The sequence below is a fragment of the Octodon degus genome, unplaced genomic scaffold (genome assembly GCF_000260255.1).
Source record: "Octodon degus isolate 3935 unplaced genomic scaffold, OctDeg1.0 scaffold00011, whole genome shotgun sequence".
NCBI lineage: Eukaryota > Metazoa > Chordata > Mammalia > Rodentia > Octodontidae > Octodon > Octodon degus.
In genome coordinates, this window is record NW_004524587.1 from 9,874,235 (window position 1) to 9,884,561 (window position 10,327).

The following is a 10,327-nucleotide window of genomic DNA, read 5'->3' on the forward strand; positions in this document are numbered from 1 at the left end:
GAGAGGGAGAGAGACCATGAGAAAATAAATGACAACATATGGGGAGGGTAAGTGCAATTATAGAGGTATGTTCAGAGGTAGTAGCAGTACATATTACATTTAACCATGGTTAAATTTATCTGTGGAGATCAGGGAAATCTAGTAGAAGATGTGACTGCATGGTAGTGGGCAAATGGGACTTGGGTGTAGGTAAACAAAAGTGAAAACAGGCCTAAAAGAAAGGCTGCCTTTTTAAAAAACTGAGTAACACTGGGTGGTCAATTTATTCTCTTCTCTTTGTGATTGTGACTTGGAACTTGCAAGAAAGACACAACGCTCCCTCGACCATCTTAGATGTCATAAGAGCACTGATTTCCCATGAGAAAATTGGCACTCCAATCCTAAATCTTCAGCTTAACAAGCTTTGTGGCCTTGGGAAAATCGGTTTGCTAACATTTCTGAGTTTCTGTTTTCACATGCTTAAAACGATGCTGTTGAATCCTATTGGTGGTCCTCAAGCCCCCATATCTTGTGTCCTACAAATGATGAAGTTCCATTAATACAAGCGTTTGCTTCCTATTCTGATCAGGTTCCTTTTTTCAAGCACGGAACTTACAATGTTTATGGGTCTTCTACTGGTCTTTTTATAATTCATGTTTTTTTCTAGGATTTAAGTCAATTTCATCATGGATTCACAATTGTCTTAACAGCTGTGCTGCCCACTCATCCTTGTCTGTTTTCTTGTTGGTTGAGAATTAGTCTAGCATCTTGCACTATGTTCTTCCTGAACTTTCAAAGTTGGGAAGGAGCCTTAACTTCAGTCACCTACTGTTTTCCTAGCTTAGGCAGCTCAAGAAGGTGAGAGAAAAAGGGAATAACATTCACATTAGAGCTAATAAAAGCAAATGTAAAGCAGACTATAAACACGAAAGGCTGGAGATTTAAGTGATAACAAACAACTTTCCCTTTGGGGCAGCTGAAGAAGCCATCCAGGCTTTCAGACACAAAGGAGCCTGCATGGCTAAGTTACAAACCACCTCTTTGCTCTGGTTTGTTGGAAAAACTCTTGTAATATGGCATCACAACTGGGTGCAGTGGTTGCCCAGAAGCTACTGATTAAGATATGGCCAACTGAAGTTGTAGGTTTGACTTCAGCTTTGCCACTCCCTTGAGTTCTCTGCTCCCCAGTGTGTTCAAACATAAATCCAAATGTAGTAACTACTGCTTCAGAAGATTAATATGAGGATTTCATATGAACATTGTTTGACCCTGAGCCTTGGAAAAATATTCAAAATTTGGTTGAGAATCCCCAACTGGCTGAGCACAGCTACTTTTACAGTTAAAAGCAAATTTTTAGTTTTGAGGTAGTCCAGGAATTTTGAGACACACACACACCCCTCTACACCAGAAATCAAAGAGTGGAAAACAAAAATAAGCAAGAATATGCTATTTAATTGAATAAAATTATTCAAAATCATTTTAAAATAGCTAAATCAGGGAGTTAGGAGAAGTAATATTTATTTTCATTTTAAATAAAATAAAAAGAAGTTCCTATTTAGTTTTCTGAGATTGGGGGCTCCTCCCATCAGTCCTAGCTCTCATTCCCAAAGCAGTAAGAAGAGAGTTCTCAGTCCCCATACTGATGATTTATCTGGGTCATATAAGGGACACCTAGCTAACTGAGGTTAACAGCCTTCTTGGTTTCATTTAAAAAAGACATTAGCATGGAAGTTCTATGGTATGCTGATATGCCAAATACTGATTCATTCACTGCAGAGTTCACTCTAAGGCAGGGACCTATTTGACAGGCAGGGCTGAGCTCCTAGCCTTTTCCGAAAGGGCAATCCCATAAGTTATCATCCGGTGCTGAATTACACCTGATACTTCACTGAAGACTTCAGGTACACTCACTCATCTGCAATAAGACTACTGTGGAAGAAGGGGGTTTGAAATGACAAAAAATCTTTTAAAAAAATAATATGACTAGTTCATTTGTGGGCAGAAATAGCTGTGATATTCTCGGGCAGGATCTGCACATTTGCCTTTGCTATGGGGAAGTATGAAGTAGCCAGGAGCACAGTACCAGGGACGCAGCAGGGCAGGGGGTACAAATCAGGTCCTTATCTTGGCAGTGGTCTTATGCATGAGGATCTTGTGCTGTCCATCTACCCGAGTCCAAGCCCTTTGATCTGTCCTCCGATTTGGCCTACTCACTAATTGAGCACCAAGCTTTCCTCCAACCTGGGCTTTTTCCTTTCAAATTTTCAGAAAAATAAGAGTGTGGAAAAGCTATAAAGTCACTGGCTCTTGATGGTCCTCTACAGAATTTTCTGTGGAAAGACTGGGGGCTCAGGCACAGGAAAAGGTTTTAGGTTTTAGGTTTTAGGCAAGGGCACTCCAAGCAGCAGCGTGCTTTGCATCCTGCCTTACCTGTTTTCATGATGACAGAGGCCCCAGAGGGGATTTGGTGAAAGATAACTAGCTAACTTCTTTTGGCCTATCAGGATTTTCTTCCATTCTTTCAGGGTACATAGTGAGTGCATGAGTCCTCTTATTTGAAGAACAAAGTGGGCACCTGAGGCTTAAGCCTTGGCATAGTGCAAGGGAACTTTGCAGAGATGAGGCTGTAGGATGTCATTTGATTACATGCTGGAAATGGGGCACTGCAGCAGACAGACAGACAAAAAGGTATTTTCTTATGAAACTTTTGGTCCAACTTGGGGGATTTAGACTTAAAAAGAAACACTGAGATGACTGACTTGTGCAGCTACAAAGTTCCCAGCACCGATTAGGTACTGTCAAATGAAGAAATTGTAAATAGGGTAAAAGCAAGAAAATTAGCTAAACACTAGGTGCTTTCTATGTCCCAGTTTCCATAAGAGGCCCCTTTCCATTATGTTATCTAATTTAGTAGAGGGTGAACTTGCAGTAAAGGTCAGACTGTGGTATTAGGCTTCTGAGACAGTCTCTTAAATGGAATACACATGAAAAACAGTGTTGTTTATTGAAAATACCCTAAGACTACGTAACCATAAAAATTGGGCAACAACCCTGTCACGTATTAAGAGTACAGCATAAGTCATTTGTTTTTCCCTGAGCCTCAGTTGTCATGTGTAATTCAGGGATGCTAAATAAATTCTTGCCCTCTGTAAAAGAAAGATCAAATTTCATCCACTCTACTTTTAAAGAATTTATTCTGCTTCTAAATGAGATGTTATGATTTCAAAAATTTCAACAACAAAATCAGAAACAGTATTAAAGATGACTTGGAAATTTGATATGGAAGTGGTATTTGGAAAAACATTCCTATCAGCCAAGGTTCACTTCAAATGATTATTTGCCCTGTCTTCACCATGTTTTGGGGGGAAATTACTGACATTCTAATAGTTATTCACTTAAATGGGCATGATTCTTTTTTTTTTTTTTTTTTTATACAGGGTCTTGCTACATAGCTCAGGCTTGTAGTGATCCTCCCATTTTCAGCCTCCCCAATGCTGAGATCACAGGTGTGCATCACCATGTTCAGCTTCAGTGGCTATCACCTTGTACCCAGGGTTCTGGGGCTGGCACTGCATGTAGTACTAGGGATGGAACGTGGAACCTTGTGCTTGCCAGACAGGCACTTAGGCCACGAAGCTATCTTTCCAGCCCTTAGTTCTTTTAAAATTGTTTTAAATAAAACAATTCCTTTTGCCCTTTCATCATTTATATATATTAAGTTCAAATTTGGAGCACAGGCCTACCCAGGCTGGCCCTGGGAATGGTGGCGTGGAAATGACAGCCCTTCCCTTCCAAGAAACATGCTTTAGTGATGAAGCAAACTAATAGCGCTGTAGGCACCGTGGCCCCTTGTCTATGAACGTAGGAGTTCGACGCCAGCCTGGATAACAGTGAGATATTGCCTCAAACAGAACAACATGAACAGGCACAAGATTAACGTGCCCGGGTTTAAGAAGGAGCTGGGTCTTGCTGTGTAGTTCATGATATCCTTGAACTCACAATGTAGCCCAGGTTGGCCTTGAACTTGTAGCAATCCCCCTGACTCAACCTTCCAAGTACTGGGATTACAGTTTTTTTAGGTTTGTCACAGCAGAATCCTGCTTGTCTATGAAATGCAGTTAACGTGTCAGCTGGACCTATTTCCAGAATGCAGGATGACCCTTCTGTAATTTAAAGATGTAAAAAATGCTGGAGATTTGAGAAAGAAGGCCATGGAAGGCAGCACTGATGGTTCATTAATAAATCCTGCAGTGATTGTTGACCCATTTCAGATACTTGTGGCAGCAAACAAAGCAGTTCACCTCTACAAACTAGGAAGGATGAAGATATGAACTCCATCTACTGAAGTTATTTTCAACCGTTCCCAAATAACAATATTTCAGAAGCTTTGAAAAAATTTGGTATCTCAGCAAATGACACATCAGTTCTAATTGTTTACACTGAAGAGGGGAAAAAGCAAATAAATCAAGAATACCTTATATCTCAAGTAGAAGGTCTTCATGTTTCTCTGGAAAATCTTCCTGAAATAACAAATATTTCAGAAGTCAAAAAGATATATAAACTGTCTTCACAAGAAGAAAACATTGGGACATTATTGGATGGCATCATTTGTAGAATGTCAACAAAAGATGTTTTGTGAAATGTTAGAAATATTAACAGAAATTATCAGCATTAAACACTTATTTTTTTTTAAAAAAAAACAAATTTGGAGCACATGGGAACACAGTATTTCAGATTTTAACTAGACAAAGAAAAATGCTTTTTAATGACAGCATGATTCTAAGTGTATTTTCCCAAATCAATGTTTTCATTGTTAAAACAAAAAATTGTATGTAACAATTTCCCAGTAACCCTTTGTTTTAGTTTTAACTATTAAAAAGAATAAGAATGATTTGTATTAAACTGTACTGTTTGTTTGTGTTTTTTACTATGTCTTGGTTCTGTAACTTCCTACATCAAAATCCCTGAATTCTGTCACCTGTCCCCTTCCTCTCTGCTAGATCATCTGTGGAGCAGGTATGTGATGGGTTCCAAAGTGGACCTTGGTCCTCACAGATGTAGCGAACACGCTCTCCCCCTAAATGTGAGGGGCTGACATTTGTCACTGCTCTTTGTTTATGGTCCTTCAGCCAATTTTCAATCTATGTGACCATGCACATATTCTACCCAATTTGAATTAATTTTGCAAGTGAAAATTCATGAAGCAGTGTATCAAATGCTTTAGCAAAATCCATATATATTACCTCTAGTGCATTCCCTTCATCCATTAATCTCGTAATGCGATTTAAAAGAGTGATCACATTTGTCGGGAATGATTTGTCCTTTATCCATCCCCAAAGCTGCCTCCTGCTCTTGGCTCCATTATCTTCTGCATCCTTTCAGGTTTTCTCTCTTCACATCTGATTCATTATATTAGCAGGCAGAAGGGTTCCATTTTAATAGATGATAACTGCCAAGAACACCTTTTTCTGTTTAGAAAATACTTAAAATCTCAATTTTTAAAATGGGATTAATGAAATAACTTCTATTGCTTGTTATATTCATAAGTAAATTTCTTTGATCAAGCTCTTTAAGCTATGATTCTGAAAATGTCCTAAGGTCTTTCTTTTCTTTCTTTTTTTGTTTTTTTCTTTTTAAAGAATGTCTGGTATATAGTATAATGTGGTTTTGTACTGAAGCTGTCTTTCTTTTTCTGCTTTTTGGAACTGTGCTCCAAGAGCCATATTTTTCCTTCTACTTGGAAAGATGTCCACTGCATTGCATAATAAATACCAAATTCTTGCCATGATACTAAAATTATTGCCTCCACTTAGAATGCCTACATATGCAAAAAATCTTGGCAAATATGTATTTAGATCAATTTCCCTACTCTTTCAAAATATTTTTCATTATTTAAGTTTAGATAGATTTTTTTCCCTGAAGATCTCAAAGTTTATGTACCAAATTAGTAAATTTAGCATAATGACTAACTAAAAATACATAATATTTTCAAGAAATGAGAGAAATAATCACTTAAGAAAATGATTAAGTCAGAGAGATAAAATATATATATATAATATATATATTACATCATAAAAGAACATGCATATATTGTGGAGATTTAGTAATATAAATACAAAAGTATCAATTAAAGCTCTGTGCAGCTTTATTTCAAACGGCAAAGGGGCTTAAATATGGACTTGTCCCTTGAGGTCAAGTCCTTGACCCATAGTTCCAAAGAGCTCCTCCTTATTTATCATCATAGTCATTGTCTAATTTTTTTCTATGTTTATTCAACATTTCATTTCATTATGCTAATGAGGAAGAGGACTTCAGAACACTGCTTTTCAACCTTCTACTGTAGTAGATGACAAATGCTGAAACCAGTCAGGCCTAGAAAGATAGTTCAGCATCTGCACCCCAGATACTTATCAGTGACCCTCCATGCACTGTACATGGGTCAGGGTCTCATTAAATGATAGATTAAAATGAAATTCTCCAAGTTGAGACCTTAGAACTTTATATAAATCAGATTCAACTTAGTAATTTAAATTTGTGAGGTTGACTATGTATGATAGTCTATAGGGGGTATTGAATTTCATTGAACTGCTAATCAAAGACTCAGATTCAACATGCACTCATGCATAAGAATAATGAATAGAAGACAGTTACTATAAAATAAAAATGGCTACATCCCCCAATTTTATCTCCATTCTGGTAACTATCTTTTTCCCCCTGTAATAAATGAGTTCATTGTAGATCAAAATCCAAGAAATATGCATCCTCACATTAGTATGTGAATATCCATTCATTTGGACAGGAATGGCCAGCATTTATTACTGGGAAGGAAGAGGTGCATACAATTAATTCACTGTACATGAATAAATTCTGATTGTTTTATGTGACATTAATATTGAGAAATTGAGTGTGTGTCTGAAAGTATACTTCTCTGTATATTCACATCTGTGTTTATCCGACATAAAGTATTTGTGCTGAGGATTTAGGAGGTTTTATTACTAATGTTTTATATTTCAAGGAAATATTAGTGGTTTTCAAATGCAGAGAGTTTTAGGGAGGATTTATACATTATATATGTGCCTTAACATTAAAGCCATCTTTTTTTTTTGTCTTTTAAAATTTAGCTGATAAAACCCAATAAAAGCACCAGAAAGCCCTTACCTCCATGTCCCTATTTCCCCTTTCTCTTGTCTGTGCAAATGAGGACCTACAACTAAATAAAGAGGGCAGAACCTGTGACATTATATCATTAGATTATTAAAATGGGCTTATGATTTTTAAGAGATTATAATTTAAAGATTTCACTGAAAGGGAAGTAGGACAGGTCCACATGATTGTCTTCTTGAGACATGTAGTATTTTCCTCTGATGGAAAATTTGACTCAAGAAAACCAACTTTAACCTTCTATTTTAAAAATTAGTCTATGATCTATGGCTCCTTTGTCTTTGAATTGTCTTTCTTTCTCCTTTTAAATGTTTACTGAGCCTCTGCATTAGGTAGTGCTACCATATTGTGCTAAGCATTGGGAATATGAAATCCTATATGGCATGACCTAGGCCCTCAGAAATTTGTGTTCTTATAGGAAGGACAGACAAGCCAAATAATGCAGACCTTATGGAGTGCTAAGTGCAGGGTTGCAGAGATTGTGGGGTACTCTTAGGGAACAGAAGAATGGCAGCTCATGGGGAAGGTAGGTAGAATTCTATAGAAGAAATGATACTTTAGTTGAGTTCTAAAAAAAGAATAGCAATTATATAGAATAGGGGTTCTGAACCTGGAACCATTGCTTTCCAAGGAATAGATGCATAGATCTATGGACATGCAAGGGAAAGACAGTTTATTTTCACTAATATTAAATTAATGGTTAGCACTGCCTTCAATTATAAATATAGGAAAGAGACCACCATAATATTATATGTATTGGTGATGATGTCATCAATGGAAATTGTAGCTATTTTCATGTCATGCCTACATAAGATATTGTTTTAGGCATTTCAAAAGCTTTTATGCTTATCATTGTTTTAAAATCAGTTGATCCATTACTGGACTTTATGAATATGTTAATAAATAGTACATGTTATCATACCAGAAATTGATTTTAACACTTGATTAATTTTAACATCTTGATAACTTAGTTACTATATAAATTGGTTTCCTTAATTACTCTGTATTTTTTATTTTATACACTTAAGAGTATTATTCTGAGAAGGCCTATGGCAGACTAAAACTAAGGCACAAGACAATCTACAGCAAGGGTTAAGAACCTTGTCATGTGATAAGGGCCAAAGAAAGATGCTAGAAATACATACTTGCTACCTTGTTTTTGATTTACATGGACAGGACCCCAAGAATCATTTAAAATCAACCCAAATTTGCCTCACTTGAATTTCAATGCTTGCAGTAGATACTAGAAATACAGAATATAATAAAATGTTATCAAATATTAATGGTGGCAGCTGGTAGTTATGGAAAGAACACTTGACCCAGAGTCCATAGCCTCAAGTGACAGCTTCAAGTCTGATACTAATATCTGTGTCTACTTGTGCATATTTTACTGTTGATAAAATAGAGATGATGATTGTTTCCCTAACTTACAAGTTTTCTCTAAGGATCAAATGAGTATATTAAGATGTTTAGAAAGGTTTTTAAATATAATACATATATTACTAATATGGAAGTAATAGTGAAATATCAATATAACATTTTATATAAAGAAAAAACAATGAAATTTTTAATATATTCTTGCATTATGAAATATATTGAAGATAAAGCCTTTTAGACAAATGGAATTGAAAATATATGTATCAATATTTATAAAATATAAAAGGAAAATGTAGTATATGAATATATCTATGACATAGTTAAATTCCTATAAGACTGCAGGCAACAGAACTTATTATCTTAAGTGACTAGATGATTCCATAATAAAATCATTTCCCTATAGCTGGCAACAAGCTTTCAAATATTACCTATAGTGCAAGACAGCAATGAGTTTATGAATGTTACTTTGATTTAGTGGCACTAAGCCAAAGTACTGTATATACATACTCAACTAGTAGAGTATATTCATATCTAAACTTTAGATCACTTTCTCCAAATAAGTTTGTTCTGGAGAAGAATCCTGCAAGCAAATGTTGATTAATATTGCAAACAATGGGAAAAAGATGCAGATCTCAGGATTTCCTCTAAGAATCTATTCTTATGTTTTTTATTATGACCTAGTAGAGCATAATTGAAGAAACAACCTGAGCCTTCTAATTGTCTAGGTCAATATTGAAAGTTTATTTCCACAGCAAAATACATCTTTTGCATTCTGGGTGTTGCCACATAAATCAAACAAAGAGACCTGCATTCCAGTACTCTCTGTTATCACAGAGGCATACAAGTTACTAACCAGCACATTCATCCATTTTTAGTTTGGAGTGTTTTTCAACCTCAAGGATGCTTGTAAATATTCTTAAACCAAGGCTATTGTGATCATCTCTGTTAGCTGATATAAATTATCTAGGCCAAATGGAGTCCAAGATACTGACCTTTGACTGATAACTGAAATAGTTCCTAACCTTCAATTATGTGCTAAAGAGACAGACAAACTAGATTTTTGAGTTGTGAAATTACCACTCTCAATAAAAGGAAGGAAAAAAAAAACCCAGCAAAGCTTAACATGGATCTGGGAAAGACATAGTTAATGTGAATGGTAGAGAAACATGAAACACTAACTTGCTTATGTTCACTGATTTCCAAGTTCAGACATCTGTGCAAAGATAACACAGGCAAACATTTATTAACTTACCCACAAAGACCAGAGTGACTAAACATTCTAAAATGTGAGACGTAAACCTCAAAAAATCCTGTCCACATTCTATACAGTGTATACACAGTAACTGACACACACCTGTGAGGATAGGATCCAAAAGTATTTAAGAAATTTTGTAAGCAAAAATAAAAATTAATGACAACTCTCAAGGACAGATACACCATTCACGATATAAGCACTGAAGCTAAGCAGACACTTGATAAAAATAGAAGTTCCCCCATTGAAGAGATTGTATTCCAAACATCAAGGACATGGGGGATTCAGGGTGAATATATTTGTATCCTAGGATCCAAGCAAATGATGGGTTTAGAGAATATAGTGAAGGAGTTCAAGGACCTTTCTCTCTACCACCCACATTTCAAAAAATTAAAGCTGAATGGCTCTAATTCTTTATAAAATTATCTTTTCAGTGGACGAAGCTTTGATCAATGGGATCCATCTTGCCAGCTGGCTTCAAGGGATATGTCCTCTAGTACTTTCTTTTTCCATTCTCTTGGATAATAGATGCTCTGTTCACTTTATGTGAACTTAGAT

At 36.0% G+C, this 10,327-nt stretch overlaps 1 pseudogene; it reads left to right on the top strand.

The window, feature by feature from the left end:
• Positions 1-3,895: 3,895 nt before the first annotated feature.
• On the top strand, positions 3,896-4,661 carry LOC101576556 (annotated as a pseudogene).
• Positions 4,662-10,327: the final 5,666 nt, after the last annotated feature.